The sequence below is a fragment of the Stomoxys calcitrans genome, chromosome 5, assembly GCF_963082655.1.
Source record: "Stomoxys calcitrans chromosome 5, idStoCalc2.1, whole genome shotgun sequence".
NCBI lineage: Eukaryota > Metazoa > Arthropoda > Insecta > Diptera > Muscidae > Stomoxys > Stomoxys calcitrans.
Genome location: NC_081556.1, coordinates 62,803,913 through 62,828,877, shown reverse-complemented (window position 1 = coordinate 62,828,877; position 24,965 = coordinate 62,803,913). Strand labels below are relative to the sequence as shown.

The 24,965-nt window shown below is 39.9% G+C and overlaps 1 protein-coding gene across 1 annotated transcript in view; it reads left to right on the top strand.

Moving 5' to 3' along the window:
• Positions 1–3,006: 3,006 nt before the first annotated feature.
• The window catches only part of LOC106084355 (protein slit), a 197,782-nt gene continuing 175,823 nt past the window's right edge, over positions 3,007–24,965 (top strand). Inside the window, exon 1 of the mRNA XM_059370487.1 lies at positions 3,007–3,880. The gene's annotated coding sequence lies outside the window, so the exon portion shown is untranslated. The remainder of the gene's footprint in view (positions 3,881–24,965) is intronic.

The window sequence follows — 24,965 nt, the reverse complement described above, 5'->3', positions numbered from 1 at the left end:
TCGGACAAGAATTGCGCTCTAGAGACTCAAGAAGTCAAGACCCAAGATCGGTTTATATGGCAGCTATATCAAAACATGGACCGATATGGCCCATTTACAATACCAACCGACCTACACTAGTAAGAAGTATTTGTGCAAAATTTCAAGCGGCTAGCTTTACTCCTTCGGAAGTTAGCATGCTTTCGACAGACAGACGGACGGACATGGCTAGATCGACATAAAATGTCGCGACGATCAATAATATACAATATATACTTTATGGGGTCTCAGACGAATATTTCGAGTAGTTACAAACAGAATGACGAAATTAGTATACCCGCCATCCTATGGTGGAGGGTATAAAAAGGCGCAGCGGAGCGGGCCCGGTTCAGCCAGTTTGAAATAAAAATCGCATTAAAATTGAAATTGCATAAGTATTTGCAAAAAATTGGATTAGAATTTGTTGAATTTTTTATCACAGGACATAAGTTGTTTAATTATTTTTGGGAAATTTTCACTTTTTAGTTTTTCCATATTTATCCTGCATATATATATTTAAAAATATTAAAAACGCGTTTATTGAATAATTTGCGTTTTCGAACAGTTTGATATCCCAGTTCAGGAAAAGGTTGACCCATTAATCACCTTAGAAATATAAGTTGTAAGAAACAATTTTTAAACACTTCGCCTTGAATACGTATATCGAAATCGTGCTATTGTACCCTATGACGCTGAACGCGTTCGAATCCTGGCGAGAATCGGACAAAGCGGTGTTTATCCCCTTTTATGTTGACGACATATGGGAGGTACTTAGCCATGCATGTCTTTTAAAAAAATTTTCCCAAAGAGGTGTCGCACTGCGGGACTCCGTCCGGACTCGGCTATAAAAAAGGTCCCTTATCATGAGTTTAAACTTGAATCGGAAAGCACTCTTTGATGTGTGAGAAGGGCTGGGCTGGGGCTGCCCGAAGATTACTTAGACTTCAATTTTAATACCATATTACGAATATTCTACTCTCCAATACATTTCTTTTGATACCCATATTGTCCCGATCGATCCACTTTTGATTTTGAGTTGTGTTTTTTGGCATAAGAGGGAGGGTACGTCCCACTTCCGATACCGACAAATTATATAGCCTATATTTTCTTCCAGACCAACACACACAACATGCGAAAATTTCGAGAAAATCGGTTCTGCCGTTTTTCAGTCTATACGAAACAAACATACCCAGTCCCATATATATTTGTATGTCAGATTCGTTATCTACTCCCGCATTCTTTTCATTTGGGGTAGCGGTGGAGGATTCGCTCCCTTCCGTTATCAATAAATTATAACGCCTATTCCTACTTCCTGACCATATTCGTAATCTATTCGCGAATACCTTTCATTTGATTCCCATATTGTCCCGATCGGTCCACTTTTATTTTTGGGTAGTACTATTGGGGTAAGGGGGAGAGCTCTCCTTCAAGGCTGGTACTATATTCGCTTTTCGCGATATTTTTCGTCGATTACTTTTTTTGGATGGGTTTCCAACGGTGACAAACGAACATAATACCTGCCATTATATAGGAGCTACTATAACATATTGCTAGATTTTAGACGAATTTGAACAAAAATTTGAATTTCAGAAAATTGTGGGTACGTTAGTATGGGACCTACACCTAATGTTGGACCCCTATGGACCACATTCCCATTAAATCGGGAGTCCAGTCTTTACGGGGCCAATAAAAGATATAGTCCTATACAGCCCATCCTCGAACATAAACGCTGAATGGATAAATGGTTATTTGTGCCAAAATTCCATAAACATAAAAATGGTAAAATTTTACTGGATATGGCGCGGATTTTTATTACCGTCTGAATACCACTGCCGAAGATCATCAAATCGATTCAACCATGTAATTCTTTGCCTAGTTTTACTTTCCGTTTATTCAATTAAAAAAAAATTTATGACAACCAGAATAAATCAAAGAGCGAAGAATCGTAGCACTTGAGTACCCAAATGCATCTCAGTAAAATTGGAAACAATTCTTACTTAGCAGCAATATAAGCAAAGCAAAACTTGTGTCTCTGTACAGCTTTCTTTTCGACTATTCGACCTTAAAATCGATTATTCGATTGAAAGTCGACTTCGACTTTTTTACACTAAAAGTCGACTAATCGATTAGTCGAAAGATTGACTTCGAAAACTAAGACGATTGAGATTACTTATTATAAATATTTGGAGCTGTTATAAACAAAATACGAGATTTGGGGAAATGTGCACTTTATAGGGCGCTCCCCTATTTCTGAGCCCAGGAACGATATTCTGAAGTCCGTTTCTGGGGCAAAGGCTCCTCGATCCCCTAGTGACCCAAAATGCCCCCTGTTTATCGGATGAACTTTCTACTATCATATCGGGCACGCTGGCAGTCGTCCGACGGGAGAAGTAGCAAGCAAATCCCGCACGGATAATTTTGAAGTGTCGGACGGCACACCCATATGATTTATTGCCTGCGGAATGTGTCAGTTATTCCTGCTACCTGTACGTTTCGAACTAATGTTATGGAAAGGTTTGGTCTCAAGTCAAATCGAAAGATTTTTAGTACAATAAGAAACCGGAAACCAGTAATAAAACAACATGCTTTCTGAGCACTTCCTAATATTTTTTAAAAGTAATGTATTTACCAGCTATGCAAACACAAAAGACGCAAACTCCAAATCTCTTAATTTGTTTCAATAAACACGCTCGCTCGCTCGCTTCATCTCTCCAGCAACAATCCCAACAAAAGAAAACAAAATACGCCAAGAAGACAAAAGCATACGACGAAAGGAAAACAATAAAGCCTCCATGTCCATGTTACTCGTTTGTGGAATGTATTCGTGTGAAACACACACACACGCACCACACAAACTGGCTCTGTATCCAATGTGTCTTGTGTTTCTGCTCGTTCGACGGCCGATGTCTAAGTGTTGAGTATTTGTGGCCGAATAACCAACCAACCAACCGTCCAAGTTGCATTTGCCATTCAGTTGACTCTCCGACTTCGTACGTAAATGTTTCAAGGCGGGTGCACGCGTCGCCGCCTCGCTAATAAACCTGAATTCAGAGTTAGTGAAAAAAAAGAAAATTATATACATAAAGTGAAATACAATGGATACGTTACAGACAATTCAATGTGCTACTCCACGACTAGAACCCAGCATTCAATTTTAAGTGCATAAGAGTAAATTTCCTACTTGGCCAATGAAAAGTAAAGTCAAAGTGAATTTTTTTCAGTCTAAAAGAAAAAAATTGCAAAAAATTTGGCCACATAATTATTAACATAGCCAAATCCAGCAAATCATTTGAAAACAACTCCGGTCAAGAGCACAGATACAGCTGTGTACCTATAATAATTTGAAAAAAGGCTAAAGCAACAAAATGTTAATACGAGAAATGCAAGCTACAGAATTGATGGTGGCTAAAAATCATAGTGAAGTTTGAAAGGTCCCCACCTAATTGGGACAGTGAAGAAGAGTAAAACGGTGCCAACCTTAAAGTGATACCCTATAATTTAATTGATGTGAGTTCGACGTCACATTTGCAATACGCGGTGCATAAGAAGATCACAAATTTCCAAATACAATTGTACACATACTCATTGTATTTTGTGATTGTTGTATTCGAATCCCGACTATAACACACCCATCGTCTGCAACGAGTATCGGCCGTGGTACGCGTTTAACGAACACTGTTGGATTACTTCTCGTCTGGTGCAAAACCCAAAACTTCGTCTTTCACCAACTAACTGCCCATCATCATCTTTGTAGTCATCTGTGCTTTTGGATATAATTCCCACCTTCCGTGTAATACGTCGACTGGATGAGATATATGAATGCTTGTGCAGCACCAGCATACATACGTTAATGGGAAAATATGTAAGTTTTCCGGAATTCCGTTTTGAAATATTTCGTAAACGAATCTAGAATAGTATGTTTGTATGTGTGACTACATGACAGCAAATACCCTAATGCGTCTTAGTTTTTTATAGTGGAGACGATTGAGTTTGTGCGTGTTTGCCACCACATCACTCCTTTTACAGTATTTGTTGAAATGAATTTTCGGGGGTGGTTTTTCATCTTCTTCTTGCTGTAGTAGGCCCATCACGAAGTGGCGGCGACTACTGACTACATTGACATTTAATGCTTGATAGGCCAACATTCATATACTTACAGAGCACTAGCTGCTGAGTAGATAGGGTGATATATTTTCTGTTCCGCACTCCTGGCTCTCACCAAAGTTACTGCTCCCTCTGGTGAGAGAATGAGCCATGGTCAATGTAGAGTCAGCAATAAAAATAGTTTGTGTCTTCATTGTTCAAGTAGTTGATATAGACATGTGTTTTCTTTGAAGTTGGTTTCCCATATCTCAAGTTTTCATAACGGAACAATTTTTACAACTAATAATTGATCATTACAGCAGGGAAACCACTTTATTGTGAGAAGAAACTCTAAATTTTAAAACTTAAGTCACTATTTGGTAAAACTAAAGTCAAATTTAATGTTTAGCTTAAATCGAAATCAGAGATATTTACAAATAAGTCAGAATTAACTAGCTAACCATCTTAAAATACATACTAACGAAAATAAATAAAAAAAATAAAATACTTACTAACGAGCAACGCTTGCAAATCATTGAATTTTATTACCAAAATCAGTGTTCGGTTCGAAATGTGTTCATTCACCGTAACGTTGCGTCCAACAGCATCTTTGAAAAAATACGGTCCAATGATTCCACCAGCGTACAAACCACACCAAACAGTGCATTTTTCGGGATGCATGGGCAGTTCTTGAACGGCTTCGGGTTGCTCTTCACTCCAAATACGGCAATTTTGCTTATTTACGTAGCCATTCAACCAGAAATGAGCCTCATCGCTGAACAAAATTTGTCAAAATTTGAACACATTTCGAACCGAACACTGATTTTGGTAATAAAATTCAATGATTTGCAAGCGTTGCTCGTTAGTAAGTCTATTCATGATGAAATGTCAAAGCATACTGAGCATCTTTCTCTTTGACACCATGTCTGAAATCCCACGTGATCTGTCAAATACTAATGCATGAAAATCCTAACCTCAAAAAAATCACTCTTTATATGTTATATAAAACAAGTAAAAAGGTGTTAAGTTCGGCCGGCCGAACTTTGGATACCCACCACCTCGGGTATATATGTAAACCACCTTTCATCAAAATATTGTGTAAATTGCATACCTTATGTCCCATAGCAGTTATATCGAAATATGTTCCGATTTGTACCAAATACTAATCGGTACAAGTCAACAGTTCAATTGTGTATAACAAAATATTGGTCTTTTTAGTAGCTATATCTAAAAATAAACCGATCTGAACCATATACGACACGGATGCCGAATAGCCTAACATAAGTCACTGTGTCAAATTGCAGTGAAATCGGATTATAAATGCGTCTTTTATGGGGCCAAGACTTTAAATCGATATATCGGTCTACATGGCAGCTATATTCAAATCTGAACCGATTTGGGCCGAGTTGCAGAAAAATGTCGAAAAGCCCAACACAACGCACTGTCCCAAATCTCGGCAAAATCGGACAATAAATGAGCCTTTTTTGAGCCCAAAACCTTAAATCGAGAGATCGGCCTATGTGGCAGCTATATTCAAATCTGCACAGATCTGGGCCAAATTGAAAAATGACGTCGAAGAGCCTAACACAACTCACTGTCGCAAATTTCGGCAAAATCGGACAATAAATGCGCCTTTTATCGCCCCAAAACCTAAAACCGAGAGATCGGTCATATGCCAGCTACATCCAAATCTGGATCGATATGGGCCAAATTGACGAAGGATGTTGAACGGCCTAACACAACTCACTGTCCCAAATTTCAGCAAAATCGGATAATAAATGTGACTTTTAAATTGGAGGATCGGTCTATATGGCAGCTATATTCAAATCTGAACCGATCAGGGTTAAATTGACGAAGGATGTCGAAAGGCTTCACTCAACTAACTGTCCCAAATTTTGGCAAAATCGGATAATAAATGTGGCTTTTATGGGCCTAAGACCTTAAATCGGAGTATCGGCCGATATGGCAGTTATATCCAAATCTGGACCGATCTGAGCCAAATTGACGAACGATGTCCAAGGGTCTAACACAACTCAAGGTCCCAAATGTCAGCAAAATCGGATAATAAATGTGGCTTTTATGGGCCTAAGACCCTAAATCGCCCGATCGGTCTATATGGGGGCTATATCAAGATATAATCCGATATAGCCCATCTTCGAACTTAACGTGCTTATGAACAAAAGAAGAATCTGTGAAAAGTTTCAGCTCAATATCTCTATTTTTAAAAACTGTAGCGTGATTTCAACAGACAGACGGACGGACATGTCTAGATCGTCTTAGATTATTACGCTGATCAAAAATATATATACTTTATAGAGTCGGAAATGGATATTTCGATGTGTTGCAAACGGAATGACAAAATGAATATACCCCCATCCTTCTGTGGTGGGTATAAAAAGTGAAAATAATGGGCTTTGTTCGTATGTCTATTCCGAATAGACTCAAGAACGGCTGAACCGCTTTTCATGAAATTTTCACAGTACCTATGATATGGTCCATACTCAGCAATCAAATATTGAGGGCAATATGGAATAGATCCAAAAAGTGCTTTGTAGTTCCAAAATTATTATGCCATGTGAATAGTCTTCTAAAGAAGATATTTTTTTTTAGCTTGTGTTCTCTGCAGAGAATTGGTTCAGAAAATATAGTATTTATGCTCTCATGGCTCCTACGAAAATATGAGACTTAATTGTAATCTCAGCTTACCACCCATTCATTGTAGCGCTTTTGAATAATAGCTAAAGACTGTTTTCATGAAAAATCCATATATACCTTAAAAGAAAAGATAATTGGCTTTATATATGAATATGAATAAATTTGTTTTGACGAAAGTGACAATTGACAAAGAGTGTTAGTAATTGGTTTGATGAGTCGATGCAATATTCCAATAGCGAATATCCATATCGGATCAAGTGAACACACAAAAGTGCAGTGAAATTATAAATGAAATGCATAAAATAATTACAAGCATAGGTCTACAGCCCAAACTGGTGATATGCGATCAAGTTATTACAGACATATGTCAATTGGTGATCCAAAAATATGATATTAAATATAAATGACACCAAATATATTCCATATATATACAGGAATCAGAATGAAGTCCGGAAATTCTACCAAAGAATTAAACATCAAACCGATGGCTTTGGTACAGGCACATCCTCCAGCAGAGGCAAAGAAGGAAATCTGGTAACTGACACAGTTTACATGCTGAGAATATGGAAAGAAAATCTTACCCAACTGCTAGTGTCCGACGTTGGCAACGAAGAGGATAACGCAGAACCTATCAATGATGATGGTATAGAATGTTTACCTCCTGCTCAGAATGATGTCCAAGTAGAAGTGACCCAACCAAAGAACAACAAAGCACCAGGAGCCGACGGGTTACCCGCTGAAATATTTAAGACAGGAGGCGACTCGCTGATAAGGCGTATGCTTCAGCTTATCAGCGCTGGCTGATAAGGCTAGTAGAACGCATACCCGATGATTGGAACCTCAGCATACTATGTCCCGTACACAAGAAAGGAAAGGTAATCCCTTTTCGTAATCTTTGGCGATCAAAGCATAATTTTTTTTACTTACTTACTTTAATTACTTTACTTTAATTTAAAGATTAAAATGTTCTCAAAAATTTACGGTATATCTCGTAAACATTTGAGAACATTTATCATATCCTTGCTATAAATGAGGTCGTGGCAGCCAAATTTCTGAAGAAAGTCAAATTTCAAGTAGGGTTTAACTGTTGAAAACCTAGTGCTATGCCGCATTTTATTGCACATATTTGTAACAAACTTTTTTCTGTATCACTTTTTCTACTAAAAGCCTAGTACTTCGACATTTCACCCGAACAAGTGTCAAAACGCATTATAAAAAAATGGTGACAAAGAAAATACGAACACATTCCGCGGAAGAGGTGCTGAGTTCTTTGAGTAAAATACCAGCGACATTTCGCGGCGCCAATACAAATTTCGCTTCAATTAATTGTCAATGTAATAAAAAAATAAATCACGAAATGGGCACCAATCAACTCTGCTTCATTGCTGTTGTCTTTGTTTTGTGTTGTTGTTCGACTTTTGTTTGTGTTTTGGCGAAGAATAGATTCTATCGGATTTCGTAATAATTTAATAAGCATTTTCACTGCAAATGAAGTCAGTACTGGGCGAAAGACAGAAAAAATTATGAAAATATCTTTATTCTATCCGATTGTGTGTAACCGGCAAAAAATATTTTTGTTATTGTCACCATTACATTACCGACCGCCTTTTTTAACGCAATTTATCTTATTTTAAAGAAAATTTCCATACTCGAATTCTATCTACTCTAAATTCCATTCAAACTTACTAGGTTAGGTTAGATTGAAAAGAGGTTGCGGATGTTAATCCACCCTATATCACTATGGACACACACATTAGCCAGTAATCAGACTTACTAAACTAGGTGCAAAAATCTCTATTTTAGAAATGTACCCTTATATGGAAGCTTTACCAAAATATTGAAAGATTCTTCCATGGGTTGTAGTATACTTTTTACATGCCGAGAAAATGTCGAGTTAGAAAATTTTGAATAAAAATGTGGGTTCCAAAGCAAAAATCGGGGGTATAGACCCCACACCTATAGTTTGACCGATATTCGGCACAGTTATAGATAGGTCCAACAAAATTCCCCGTTTAATTTTAGCCAAATCAGATAACACAACGAATTTTATAAGCTTAAGATGTTTAAGCTAGAGCTTGGTCGTAAGCTTAAATATGATATTCAAAGTTGAGGAAGAGTTACGGAGGGGCATCCCTCCTTCAACTGATCAAGATATTATGGGAGTCAAAGAGGTAATTGAAATGTAAAACTTAAAATATATTGAAAATTTTGCCCATGTACATTCTATTAAGAAACAGGGGCAAACTTCTCACATATCAAGGAGAGCTGTCCGATTCAAGTTTCAGCTCATTGATATGGGGCCTCGTTTTTATAGCCGAGTCCGAACGGCGTGCCGCATTGCGACACCTCTGTGTATACCTAACAAATGTCGCCAGCATTAGGAGATGATAACCACCGCTGAGAAATTTTTCTGATGTTCTCGCCAGGATTCGAACCCAAGCGTTCAGCATCATTGGCGGACGCTAAGGGATGATTTTTTAGCTATTATCTTTTTGGCAGCACTGGTTTAAACAGCTCACACGTGCTTCATATTTTGTTTCACTGTCAAACATCTTCAGTTTAGTCTATAATTTAGGGCTAGCAAATTTTTGAATTTTGTTATCAAAATGCGTGCTCTGTCAAGAAAGTGCATCGCGCACTTCTTCCATTGACCGAATTTTGTTTCAATGGGAACGTAAATAAGCAGAATTGTCGAATTTGGAGTGGAGATCAGCCAGAAGCATTGCAAAGCCTACTAATGAAGAGCGCTATCGTGAGATGATATCCAACTTTTTTGCCCAAATTGCAAGAGCTTGACTTGGATGACATGAAGCGTCTTTCCAAAGAACAACGCTTGCAAGTTATTGAATTTTATTATCAAAATGCATGCTCTGTTAAGAAAGTTCACCGTGTTCAAATTGTGTTCAACGACGAAGCTTATTTTTGGGTCAATGGGTACGTAAAAGAGCAGAATTGTCGATTTTGGAGTGAGATCAATGAATGGTGAATGGTGTTGCAGCAGTTTGTGGTGTTCTATCTGATTGATTCTGTTGAGTGTCCAGACCCAGGAACTCTGCGCCCAAAATGGAGTGCGTCCACAGGGATCTGGGTCTAAATCGAGTGGGTCTGGCTGGGCGGTTAAACAGGTAACGTGTATCGTGCGGTCCCTGGTTACAATCGGGACATACATCTTGCATGTCGGCATCAATACTTGCTCTGTAGGAGTTGAGGCGGCTGCATCTGCCGGAACGTAATTGAGCCAGAACTACTCTGGTTTGACGGGGGACGTCAATTTCTTCGGGTGCAATGAGAGGCTGTCGTTCTCTGAGGACTACATTCACCCGGTAGCCATTTACCGCATCTGCTACCGTGTCTGTATGAATATTGTTTAGATCGGCTTGATATGCCGCTTGATCTAGAGGTTCTCTCTTGTAGCGCTTAACCTCACGCTCTAGATCATGTAGATCTACCTTAAGGCTTCTGGGCAGTGGATATCTATCCACAAGATGATGATTTGAATGGTCTCTGCGATAACAGTCCAAAAGGTATTGCTTAGACAGCATGTAGTTATGTCTTCGCACTGGTAGGATCTTTGTCTTCTGATCGATATGGCCCACATGACAACTGAGGAAACAGCCCATCGGAGGGCGTCATTCTGAGAGATCCGAATATTATTCCACTGCGTGTCACAAAGCTGACGAGACCACACTGATGCTGCATAATTTGCCACAGACAATTGCCAATTGCTTTGTACGTGGTCAACAAGGCAAGTGACTTGAGGACCTTGTTTGACTTTATTGCAGGTTGCTGTGGCATGTGGGGAGAATGTGTAGGAGCTGTCAAATGTGACGCCAAGTATTTTGGGAGCCTTCATGGTCGGAATCAATTCTCCATCGACCATCACAGTCAACTCAGTGTTCATCTCAAGCGTATTCGTAGTGAACATTGTGGCTGAAGATTTGGTGGCAGATTTCTGGCAACGAAATATGAGTCAAGTTCGTTGAGGTAGACGTTCAATTTATCGCAGATGTCAACAACCTTGATCGTACAATCGTCCGCATATGATACGATTTCTATGCCGTCTCGAGGGGGTGGAATGGATGATAGGTAGAAGTTAAATAGTGCCGGAGATATCACACCACCTTGGGGAACTCCTGTTTCACTCTACGGTGCTTCGACTTCTTATCCCTAAATTCCATTAATGACTGGCGACCACACAGATAATTCGCGACCCAGCGTTTCAGGCCTGAGATGCAAAGCTGTTGTTGTGCTATGAAGTCTTCGAAATCTATGTTGATGCTTGGCGAATGGAAATTCTCCTACGATGCTCAGGAGGAGTAATGCCTCAAGCGTCATTGCTACTCTCACCAGTAAAGGAGATTGGTCTGTACGACTCCTCCAAACTTGGTCCTTTCCAGGCTTCAGTAGCGGGATCACTCTGCCCACTTTCCAGACATCGGGAACTATAAGAGTGTTCAAACAATAGTAAGCTACTCAACTCCATGTAAATTTAGATTCTTCAACATCAATGTAGAAATTCCGTCGGGGCCCAACGCCTTGGAAGATTTGGCGCCACGGATAACATTCTTAACTTCGCCCACGGCAAATTGAACGAATACGGCCCTTGCCCTGTCACTCACAATAAATTGACGGTTGAACAACCTGGTGCATCTCTTCGGATCAGTCACGGTCATTTCGCCAAAAAATTACTGAGGTCCTGTCATCCTATCTACCGGGGTTCGAGAGTGACTTAACAGTAGACCACGGCTTGCCTAAACTGGTGCTTAAGTTACATTGCTAAAAGTGTTCCAGCCACAAATTCCGCTTATGTTCGTTGCCTACCCTGTTTATTTCCAGATTCAGCTCGTTGATTCTGGGTTAGTGTAGTCTGCGAGTGTCACTGCTGGCGCCGGGAAATTGGGCCGCACTAGGGGTATTCGAAAGGCTGGTATAAAGCGAGCGGCTGCTGAGTTAATGATGTCTCGGCAACTAGCACATCCGAGGGGGATGGCAGTTCACTGAAGCGGCGATTGGTATACTCTCTGAAGCGACGATTGGTATACTCTCTGATTGATACACGTCCGGCGCTCAGTGGTTATAAAGTCGTAACGCAACTGTGAGTGGTGAGCGTGAGACTATATCCAATTTTTTTTGCCCAAAATGCAAGAGCTTCACTTGGATGTTATGTGGTCTCAACAAGACGGTGCCACATGCCACACAGCACTTGTAACAATGGATTTATTGAGGGGCGAGTTCGTTGAACGTTTTATTTCACGTTCGGGACCGGTCAATTGGGCGCCTAGATCGTGCGATTTAACTTTACTTTAGACTATTTTTTGTGGGGCTATGTTAAAGCGCATGTCTATACAGACAAGCCCGCTTCAATTGACGAATTGGAAGACAGCATTGAACCATTTGTTCGTGAGATACCGGCCGAAATGTTGGAAAGAGTATACAAAAATTGGACTAAGCGGATGGATCGTTTGAGTGGCAGTCACTGTCAACATTTGCGTGAAATAATCTTCAAACATTAAATTATATGGACTGTACTATCGACCCAAATAAAAATTTCATGAATTTTTTTGATTTTTTTTTTTTGAAACACTTTTCTATAGCTCTTAAAAATCACCCTTAATTAAATATATTATGCTACACATATATGGTACAATAAACATAAGGCATAGACGGTTTTACTATATACTATGAGAATATGAAGGCAGAAAATGCATTTTGAATCTGATCGAAAAAAATATATTTCACTGAAGATTAATTGGTAAAACCCCAAAGTCAGTGGTATTTTCCTTCTTTAAATCAGTTGATTTCGACGAATCGAGTGTCGAAAGTGTGTGATTTGGGCGGTTAAACTTAGCAAAACGTTATATAAACAGCAAAACCGAATTTTGATGAATCCAAACGTAAACATTATTCTAAACTCTGAGGAGAAATATGTTTGCTGATATTAACAAACACTGTCCGCTGATATTAATTTAAAAATTTTAGGATACATTTTAATGTTAGTTATGCATTTTCTAATATCGATTGTTGTGAATTGTAGGTGCCACTTTTGTTTAAATCTACTTGAAATCATTATAAAAATTGTCAACATTTGAAAAACATCTACACCCAAAGAAAAATTGATATAAAACGTGCTCTTTTCAGTACCAAACGGTATTGATAGAAAAGCAACACCGTATGAATATCGCATGGTACTGATGAAAAATAAAATGAAAACTACTAGGCTTACTATCGAACTTGCATTGGTTTTAATACCAAACTGTTATTGGTTTGTTACCAAACTGTATTTGGTTTTAGTACCAAACCGTTATTGTTTTAATACCAAATTTGTAATCACTTGAATATTTCAATCCCTACTGAACCAATATCAAATATAAAGCACAATTGAAAAAAATTTTAATTTTATTTTATATATTTTACTTTTACAAAATTACAAAAAATTACAAAAAAAGATAAATTTGACCAACAGTAAAAACCCGATCACACTATCTTTAAAAATCCAATTAGTGACTTTGTAAGTAGCACGGAATTCCTAACTTATTGTAGATTTTTTTTCGAGGTTTCTTTTTAGTATTTAAAGCACACAATAAGCCGACTACTGGCTTAGGGGTATGTCCATAGTGGCATGGGGCGGATTAATATACGCACCCTCTTTTCAACCTAACCTATCTGCGGTAAACCTTCGGTTTGCGGTACAACACTTGTAAATGAATTTATCTTGGCGTCAATATTTTAAGTACAAAGCTAAAGTAACCGTTGAGTGGACTCCAAGGACAACAGCTGCGGTGACGGCATCAGACCGTAGCATTTTGCCCGCCCTTCATATTAACGTGGGTGCATTGGCACCTGTAGTTGAGAGTAATGCTTCAAGCGCATAACCAGGCGTCAGACTAATTAATGAGAAAGAGGCGGATAAAGGAATGCACAGTTCGTCCCCAGCCTTTAAGTATGGGTGGAGTTTCCGATTCAGACATCGACAGTGTCAATGAAACAGTCATCGCAGCCGAATTAAGAGATGGGGATGACGGGATGACGGGAGAACATAGCGAGGGCTTCGCTAAGCTCACAAGAAGAGTCAGAAAGCAATCCAGGGCACGACGAAGGATAAAGACCGGCAGGAAAGACCAAGCCAGCCCTCCTGCAATGGAGACTCCGGACAGAGATGAGCGAACTTATGCAGTTATCAACGTCGATAATGCATCCGGTAGGATTGTAGCAAGTGGAGGATATGGTTAACGAGCAGATTTTCGAATATGTATCGAACTCTGCAGAGGGTCCACCCATGCGCATAATGAGCTGCGAGTATAGAGGGGACATCTTTGCTCTTTGCACTGCGTTTTGAGTCAGCAGAATATCTTAATACCGTCAAGAAGGTCGTAAGAAGTATCCACACTCCCTGGAGCGCAAAGGTCGACCTGATGAGAAAGATGGACATTCCTCAGCTCACAAAGACAATGGTCTTCATCAGTGGATGGGGCATTCAATTAACGACAGAACGCATGTTGGGATTCTTGGGCAAGCAAAACCAAGGTTTGGGCGCAGAGAAGTGGGAAGTCTTTCTGAAGGAAATCCCTTGTGGTGGGCATTGATCAAGCCTCTGGGACAAGTTTGGCTAAGAGTAAGTTATGGCGCGCTACGGGACCAAGGCTGTCTTCTCCAAGATTGGGAAGACTAGGATGGGCAATCCTCATATTGAGACATCATGCCGTGGCGTGGTCGGTGACTCAATACCGCCTAACAAACAGAAGACTGACGACGAGACCATCACCGACTGTTCCAATAGGAAGACTAGGACAACCGAAGATCCTAGTATTAAAACATCAGGAAGTGCAGGGACGAGAACCTAACATAGCCTAACGAACTGGGACCCAACGATGGAATCATCACCGACTTTCTCAAGATCCGGAAGACTAGGATATGCTAAGTTCCTTATATTGAAACATCAAGCAGTTCTGGGATGAGGGACTCGAAACAGTAAGACCATCACCTACTACCAAGCAGCCCATTTACTTAATATTTGGCAGACTAGGATTGGGAAAGATTCTAAAATTGGAACATCTGGCAGTGCAGGGACAGGAGACTCAATCCAGCTTAACGAAAAGGGGCCGACATTGAGACCATCATCCTCTCCCAAGAAGCCCATTTGCTGGAGGACCAATGGTTGAGATAAGCCTCCACCGGAGCGAGACAGCTATACACGCTCTGATGGAGAAAATCAGCAAGGCAAGATTCATATACACCTACCAATTATTCTATGCTAACACTGGTACTCGGCCAGAGTTGTCAACGTCGGATGCAACAATGATGAGACAGCGAGACGGTGAATCATACTTGTTACACTTTATCTGCCTTTCGACAAAACAGGAAGTGAGTTACTAATAGGGTGCGAAGCGAGCTCTCACCACATTTCATGTGGTAGTACCAACATTGTATATTCCTTGTCAACAAGAGAACCCTCTATGTAGGCGACAATGTCGTTGTTCCTGAGACAGGCAGGATGTATCCTCCATGGAGCTGCAGAATTACCCCCAGGATTTGTTCTGAGCTTTTCTCAGCTCGCCCTAGTATTTTCTTAGTTCAGCCTAGTAGACGTCGCAATCGTGTGTTGTCCTTGTGGCTATTGCCCTTTTGAAGAGTTTTCTGCAGCCCTTTCTCAGACCAACTACTTCTGGGGTCCACCGTGGTGGTCGCTGTTTGCCCCTTATTCTGATACTAGGACATGCTGACACAAGCGAGTCATTCAGGCCCTTCGTGATTGCTTGACCATTATGCCTAAATCCACCGGAGTTTCCACTTTCTGTTCTGGTCTAGAAAGGATAGGTGTGCAGAATGTGTGCCGGAATTTATCCCAATCCGCCATTCTTCTGTTTAGCCGAGGGACCATTTCACCAGTGTTTTCGCTTAGACTGAAACTAATATAACGATGATCAAAGAAGTTGTGGTCATCCAACAGTCGAATATCCTTCCGCTTATATCTTCCGATACAAAGTTGACATCTTTTACCTCCTGCCTGTTTTTGGTAATAAAGTTCGGCTTATCTCTTTTACATATCATTAGACTGCAACTTATAATATATTCGATAAGCAGCTCACCCCTTTCGTTGATAAAAAACACTTAAAATTGAGAAAAATGCATGAAATCTTTATTTGAGTCTGAAGATAATTTCATGCTAATGTAATGCATGCCTCAAATGGTCCATCCTCTTAGTCCAATTTTGGCATACTCTTTCCAACATTTCGGCCGGTATTTCACGAATAAAAGCTTCAATGTTGTCTTCCAATACGTCAATTGAAGAAGGCTTGTGTGTATAGACATGAGCTTTTACATAGCCCCACAAAAAATAGTCTAAAGTCGTTAAATCGCACGATCAAGGTGGTCCCGAAAGTGAAATAAAATGTTCACCGAACTCACCTCTCAATAAGTCCATTGTTACGTGTGCTGTGTGGCATGTGGCACCGGCTTGTTGAAACCACACGACATGCAAGCCAAGCTTTTGCATTTTGGGCATAAACAAGTTTTACATCATCCCACGGTAGCGCTCACCATTCACAGTTACGATTCGCTTCATCTTTGAAGAAGTACGGGCCAATGATTCCACCAGCCCATAAACCACGCCAAACTGACTTTTTCTTGATGCATTGGTAGCTCTTGTAACGCTTCTGGTAGGCGATTCGTTTGTAAGGCAATTCATTGTTAAATTATAGACCAAACTGAAGATGTTTGACAGTGAAACAAAACGTACGTGAGCTATTTCACCCAGTGTTGCCTAAAAGATATAGCAAAAAAATCACCCTTTATTACCGCAGCTGTTGGGTCTTTGCAGTCCATTCTTAGCCTGCTCCCGGGCTCTCGATCTACCGCTCCACTGGAAACAGACGCAGATCATCAATCGCCTGATGGACAACACCATCGTAGCTATCCTTGAGTGACTTAAAATTTTCTCCGAAAATAACTACCTTTTACGAGTTACAGAAAATTCTTGCGGAGCGAAATAAATATACATCAGTTCGTGTGCCCAATTTGTCTAGAAGATTGCATACGCGATGATTGGAACTTCAGCATACTTTGTCCCGCACACCAGAAAAGGGTCAAGACGGTATGTGCCAACTACAGAGGAATAATCGTATACATATACTATGGAGCGTACTGTGTGAAGGAATAAAGTCTAAAGTCAACGAAATAATTGGGCCTTATCAGTGTGACTTTAGGCCTGGCAAATTCACCACAGACCAGATATTTATACTGCGCCAAATCCTGTAATAGATCCGAGAAGGACAAATCAACACCTGCCATTTCTTCGTTGACTACAAAGCTATCTTGGACAGTCCTTTACATTCAATGGTATTTCAATGCTTGCACGCTCGTCAGTTAAAATAGCAATAACCTCTCCGAACCATTCAATACCAAACGTAGATTCAGACAGGTAGACAGCCCTTCATGAGATCTCTTTAATATCCTGCTGGGGGAGATTATGCGAAATCCAGTTGAGAATAGGCATGGCACACTATTCTCAAAATAACATATGATCCTTGCCTATGTCGATCACCGGAAGAGGCAATCGCAATCATCAAAGTAGATGATATCAACTCCCGAACAAATAAAGGAAATGGAAAATGGGAACTTTGACACAGTCAGCTACTTTATCTACCTCTGCACCGCCGTAACTGAAACAAATGTCAGTAGTTTTGAAATAAATCGAAGAATAATATTGGCTAACAGATGCTATTTTGGACTGACAAACAGATGAGTAGCAAAGCCACCTCTCGACAGACAAAAATTTCACTTTACAAAATACTGATTCTACCCGTGCTGTTATATGGCTCCGAAGAATGGGTACTTGCGAAAACAGATGAGTAGTACTTGGAGTGTTTGAGAGAAAAATACTTTGTTCGCGTTTATGGAGAACATAAGCGTCATATGAACCTCGAGCTGTATGAACACGATAGCATAACTAATCACATCATAATGCAACGGTTAGTTTGAGTAGGTCATGCTGTCAAATGTGTGTATGTTGTCATCATGTCAAATGTGGATATAGAAGCTCCAGCAAATAAGTCCTTTGAAGGCGACCACAAAAGAAAACGCAAAACCGGAAGACCAAACCTCCGATGGAGTGACCAAGTGGAGAACAATATCTCGCATCCGGGTGTCAGAGATTAGAGAAGAAGCGCAGAAGATCTAGTCGCTTGGACATCTATTCTACGTTCGCCTAGAGGAATAAATTTTCTGTAATAGCCAAATAGAGTAAAGTTCTGATATTGACTGTAGCTGGTACGAGTGCCAAGAGATCTGTTCCAAATATCGTAAATTCTGGGCAAAAAATTGTTTTTTGTCCGTTCAATGCCTTTAATGCGAAGATCGGGTCATATGGCCGCAACATATAAATATTGTCAGATCTGGTCTATACTTGGATTTTGAGGGGTACAATGCAACACATTGTAACGGCAAAAATGGGTGTAAATGCGCATTAATGGCCCAAAACCTTAACTCGATAGATCGCTTTATCCAAACGCTTCGATTTTAACAGACACAGCGACATAGCCAGATCATCCATGGATATTGGTTTTTCCGAGGATTTTTTGGGTTTGGTAGGATTATTCTTAATTTTTTTTTCTTGAGTAACAACACTGGTTTTAACATGGTAGCGAATATGGTTAGATTGACTTTGTAAGTCAAGGCGATCGAGATATATAAATTTTATAGAGGTAAGTAAGAGTATAAAAAGAGATGTTACAAGATGTAAGACAAATTGGCATTACCATTTTCTGCCGTATATAAAAATTTCTCAAAAAAATTAAAAATTATGTATGTGTGTACGTTCAAATAGGCAGTTTCGTTATGAATGCTGAATAACTAACTTCATGAAGAGAACATATTGTATCACCTCAATTATACTGTGCACAGAGAACTGAACCAAGTTCCATACTTTGACAATAATGCGTTATCTTTAAAAAAAAGTGCATCGACCGTTGCTTATCTTGAACACATAAAAAGAAAACATTTCTTTATGAGACCGTGTGTTATAGATTCCTAACTAGATACTAACTAGCACTAGAAATGTAATTCATTAAAAGTCTCTTGCGAGTGAATGTCTACATGATTCATTGACCGCTGTCTTAAGATTTGATTAAGATCAAACCAAATATGGTATTTGAGAAAATAGTATGACCATTAAGGCACATTTTATGAAATGGTAGCAATATGATATTCAATAGAATGCTAACTTTCGAACTTCTTATTTAGAAATTATAATTGGGCCAGAAATATCTCCCATATTAACCGATTTGAATTCATGAGCCTCTAGAGGGCATAATTCTATCCGATTTGTCTTAAATTTCGACATGACCTCCAAAATCCAAATGTCTAGCTCGAATCGAGCCATAAACAGATATAACTGTCATATGTACCGATCTCCAATGCGCCTGGAGGAAGAAATTCTTGGTCAAATTGTATCTTTGGGTATTGAGTTCTGCCTATGTCAAATATTTTCAAATCGGTCTACAATCGGTCTGATAGGGCGCCAATAGAAACTATTTTTTTGAGTTAACCTCTTGAGCACATAAAGGACGCAATGAAAAAAATTTACCACTTCTAACACATTACCCATATTCCCCCAACTTGCGACATAAAATTTCTCCAATGGTTCGGATTTATCAAGCTTTTTGCACTTTTTTTATATGCAGAAACTGAAGGCAGTTTACTTAATGTCATAACAGAAGTGCATATTCATTGTGCAACTGTTCTATAGTTTCCTCTTCCTCGATGTTCTCACGCCTTCTGAAGAAATTGTTTCTTGTAACCTGAAGCCAATCAGCATGTTTTCCAATCAGAGAGTGATGCGTGAGACTGTAGCTGTAGATCTATTCAAGTTTAAGTTAGGCCACATATTGTTGGAGCGTTATCAGTGACCAGCTTTCATTCGTTGCCATTCGGGCCTTATCTCGAAAGGGTTGCGTACGTGTCGGAATGTGTAAGGTACCTCCTAGTCTTGCAATCTGGTCTGCTCTTCTATTCCCTGGGATATCTCTGTTGTCCGGCACAAAGAACATGTACATTTTCAGCCGTTCCGCCATTTTGATGAGAGATCTGCAAAAGTCAAGTCCGACTTTCTAATTCAGAAATATGTTCCCCCAAGATTTAATGGCAGACTTCAGATTACACCCGATACCCAGATGGTCAACTAGTCTGAAACCACCCATATGGAAGACTACGTGCCTTGTATTACCAGCGAAACTTACCTATTTGAAAAATTCCCGAGTGGTGATATGGTTGAGGAAGGGGTGTAACTTGCGCACCTGACGGGGGAAGTCCCCAAGTTTGTTTCTCTTCCCACTCATTTGCCATCTAGTCTAGGGAGCAGCGGGCCTTCGCCATCTAGTGCTTCTTTTCCAACGGTCTCTCACATGTTGCTACGCAACATGCCCTCCGCCCTCGCCTTGAAATTCCTCCTCACAGACTCGTTCCCGGCCATAATTCGATTCTGGCGTTGGTTAACCCATTTCGGGAGTGTGGAAATGTCGCTACACCCAGAAATGGACTTCAACATACCATCAGAACTCCGGAAGAGTGAGGCAGTCAGTTTTGCTAAATTAACTGAATGCGATTTTGTTGCCCGTCAACATGGATGTGCAATGCTGATTGATAACCTGCCTGAAAAACGAGCAGTTCACATTTCCGGCATGCGTTATTGGAGTCGTGTTAATCCTCAAGAACAACATTCGCGACGCCATTTTCAACATATCGATTGGTGCACACGAATAAAAAAAATCTAGTTAATCAGTGTATGCCGAATGGGGTCGCCATTTACACGATTTCACTTTCAAGATAAATAAAGAATTGAAACAATAACTGAAGAACTTTTGTTTTTATTGACCTTTCAATTAACAGTACAGTACTTCATATCAAATATCACCTCAGCCAACGTGTAGTCCACACTCTCTGGGATGTTGAACAATGTATCAAAGACAACACCGTGCACATAACCGCGGTTTTCAGCAATGCCGCTGGTCGCAAAAGATCATCAGATTGTGTCGTTGTCAGTAAGACTATGATGTACGAGCAAGCCATCATTTAGAACCGGTTAGGTATTGAACATTGGGCGGCTGAGTATTGAACAGTAGATTGGCTATAGACTATTCTTCGCAAGAATACAGAAACCAATCCCCGAACCATTAAATAGTTTAAATCCAGGAATTCTTAGTCAACGAATCACCGTTCTGTTACTAATGGTTCTTGAATAAGAACAACTTCAGAGCCGCCAAATCGGCTTTACAGTTGTGGAGATTTTTCCAGACCGGAAGCCACCAAAGCGCAGAGGTTAGCATGTCCACCTATGACGCTGAACGCCTGTGTTCAAATCCTGGCGGGAACATCAGAAAAATTTTCAGCGATGATTATCCTCTCTAGAGTCCGTAAGCAGGCTTAGAATGAACTAAAAAGACCCAACACTGCGGTGGTGATATCAGGCCGTAGCATGTTGTCTGCTTCTAAGACTTCGACCGGTGGAGTGGCTGAAACAGGCTCCAATAGCCGACAGACGACTGGTCAACAGGGGCTTTTGCGGAAGACCGCTTCCGTTCGCCTTCACCATTGTAAGACCGCTTCGGCAGCACTTAAGGTATTTCTGATGGCAGGAGAATTTGACGTGGTTCTTATCCAGGTATGTACGAGTCACGAGTACGGGGAATGGAAGACACAGAGCCTGTGTTTTTGCAAAGAATAGCGTAATGTTTTTTATACCCTCCACCATAAGATGGGGGGTATACTAATTTCGTCATTCTGATTGTAACTACTCGAAATATTCGTCTGAGACCCCATAAAGTATATATATTCTTGATCGTCGTGAAATTTTATGTCGATCTAGCCATGTCCGTCCGTCTGTCCGTCCGTCCGTCCGTCTGTCTGTCGAAAGCACGCTAACTTGGGAAGGAGTAAAGCTAGCCTCTTGAAATTGTGCACAAATACTTCTAATTAGTGTAGGTCGGTTGGTATTGTAAATGGGCCATATCGGTCCATGTTTTGATATAGCTGCCATATAAACCGATCTTGGGTCTTGACTTCTTGAGCCTCTAGAGTGCGCAATTCTTATCCGATTGAAATGAAATTTTGCACGACGTGTTTTGTTATGACATCCAACAACTGTGCTAAGTATGGTTCAAATCGGTTTATAACCTGATATAGCTGCCATATAAACCGATCTTGGGTCTTGACTTTTTTAACCTCTAGAGTGCGCAATTCTTATCCGATTGGAATGAAATTTTGCACGACGTGTTTTGTTATTATATCCAACAACTGTGCCAAGTATGGTTCAAATCAGTCAATAACCTGATATAGCTGCCATATACACCGATCTGGGGTTTTGACTTCTTGAGCCTCTAGAGTGCGCAATTCTTATCCGATTGGAATGAAATTTTGCACGACGTGTTTTGTTATTATATCCAACAACTGTGCCAAGTATGGTTCAAATCGGTCCATAACCTTATATAGCTGTCATATAAACCGATCTTGGGTCTTGACTTCTTGAGCCTCTAGAGAGCGCAATTCTTATCCAATTTGAATGATTTTTGGCACGTAGTATTTTGTTATGATATCCAACAACTGTGCCAAATATGGTTCAAATCGGTTCATAACCTGATATAGCTGCCATATAAACCGATCTGGTATCTTGACTTCTTGAGCCTCTAGAGGTCGCAATTATTATCCGATTTGCTTGAAATTTTGTACGACGGATTCTCTCATGACCATTAACATACGTGTTTATTATGGCCTGAATCGGTATATAGCCCGATACAGCTCCCATATAAATCGATCTCTCTATTTTACTTCTTGAGCCCACAAAGGGCGCAATTCTTATTCGAATTGGCTGACATTTTACACAGGTCTCCAACATATAATTTAATTGTGGTCCAAACCAGACCATATCTTGATATCGCTCTAATAGCAGAGCAAATCTTTTCTTATATCCTTTTTTTGCCTAAGAAGAGATGCCGGGAAAAGAACTCGACAAATGCGATCCATGGTGGAGGGTATATAAGATTCGGCCCGGCCGAACTTAGCACGCTTTTACTTGTTTTTCTTCTTCCTTCGCTAAGCACTGAAGATTCGGCAGTAGCCAGCATCGAAATTAATAGGTCTAATTACTGACTGGATTCACTATATATTGCACACGATTCGAAGATGCCGCCTTAAAGCCTTAAGTTGCTTGTTGGAGCCGCTTCTGCAGGGAAAAATAACTTCATAGTAGGAAGTGATGCCAATGCACTGATGTGATACCAACGAAAGGGGTGAGCTGCTTACCGAATAAGTTATAAGTTGCAATCTGGCAATCAGGCGGAAGGTGCTAGATGTTATCTTTGTGTCGGACGATATAAGCGAAAGGATGTGCAACTGGGAAGTGTTGGATGACCACAGCTTCTCTGATTATCGTTATATTAGTCTCAGCCTTGGCAAAAATACTGCGGAAATGGTCCCTCGGCTAAAAAGAAGGACGGATTAGGATAGACTTGAAAAGGTAGTGGGAACTGCGGAGGACATAGACATAATGGTCAAGAGATCACGAAGGCCCTGAATGACTCGCTTGTGTCAGCATGTCCTAGTGCCAAGAGGCAAAAAGCGAACATTATGGTGGACCCCAGAACTGGTTGGTCGAAGGAAGCGCTGCAGAAAACTCTTCAGCAACGGGAAAGCCACAAGGGCACCTCACGATTGAGACAGAGTTGCGGGTGGATTTCTAAAGCTCCGTGGAGGATACATCGGAGGCTTCTAGGCCAAGGAAGAAACACTAGAACTCCTCATTGATACACATTTCGTGGCAAACTCTCCAACGAACAACGTGGCTCCAGAAGAGGTTGTCACTGATATGCATACATCGAAGGTTATTAGGGAAATTGTATCTGAGTCGAAAATCCTTTGTGCAATGAACAGTATCGACTTCTTTAAGTTGCCAGGCACTGATGATGTATCACCGGTTAAACTACAAGCTGTTTCCGGCAGACTGGCTCTTTGGATTAGGGAGATATACTCTGCTTGTATCAGCATGTCGTATATACCTGTGGGATGGAAGGACACAAAGATCATTCCGAAAGCAGGAAAACCTTACAACACGAAGACGAAATTTTCGTCCTTTTATGCTGTCATCCTATACATGCCGAAGACTCTTGAGAGGTTGATAGAAACGTATCTTAGGGCAAGGATCCTTGGAAATCGTCCGTCTCGACAACAGCAAGCATATAGTGAGGGCAAATCCACTGAAACAGTCCCTCACGACCTAGCCGCCCACATAGAGGGTTATCTCGCTTTCAAGGTAAAACCGACGTCAATCATGAAGGAGTTGGAGTTTGAATATAACTTAGCCAAGACACAAAGCATACATTTTAACAGAGCTATGTTAAGTGATTAACAGAGCACTGTTAACTAATTTTCGTTTGTATTTTAAATAAAAAAAACATTTTTAGCACTTTCTCACCAAATATTTTCTAAAATCACTTGCTAAAGAATTTATCTACTATAAAATGCTTAATAATAACTAACCCCTCAAACCTCTATGCCAAAATTGATTTTTGAAGACCTACATGACCCATTTTTAAAACGGCAATGCAGTGAACTCGTCATAGATAGGTGGTACAAACTAATACCAGAATTATGAGCTCCGTATCAATTGCCTTAAACACTGTATTGTGAATTAATTATTTTAAATTTATCGGGGTTTTAAAATTAGGTTTCCGAGTCCTTAAAATTGCATTTCGTTGCTTATGTAATTCAAATAAATTATTATTAAATATTAATAAGAATTCCTTGGAAATATAAATATCGTTACTTTTGTTTGTATCTCTTTCGAGACGAGTTCAATGTTCGGACATTTTCTTTGAAAATGGAAAAGGAAAGCCAGAGATCGCAACACACCAACCACTCTAACGAACCACGTCCCATAGGTGTGATGGCTTCAAGGGCCGTGCTTAACTTAAATTTTTCAGACTAACAAGCAAAATATTTTATTCAAAGACAACTTTTTGTATAATATTTTTTCTACAGATAAAATTTCAATAAAAAAAATAATAAAACTAAAAAAAGAAAATTTATATAGAATTATGTTTAAGAGAAATGTTTGTTAATGTTTGTATTTGGGAACAATTAAGAAAATTCCATGAAGATTATGGCTTCAAGAAAATTTTAATTTATTTTTTAACATTCTCAAAAATTTTATCTTTTGAAAAAAT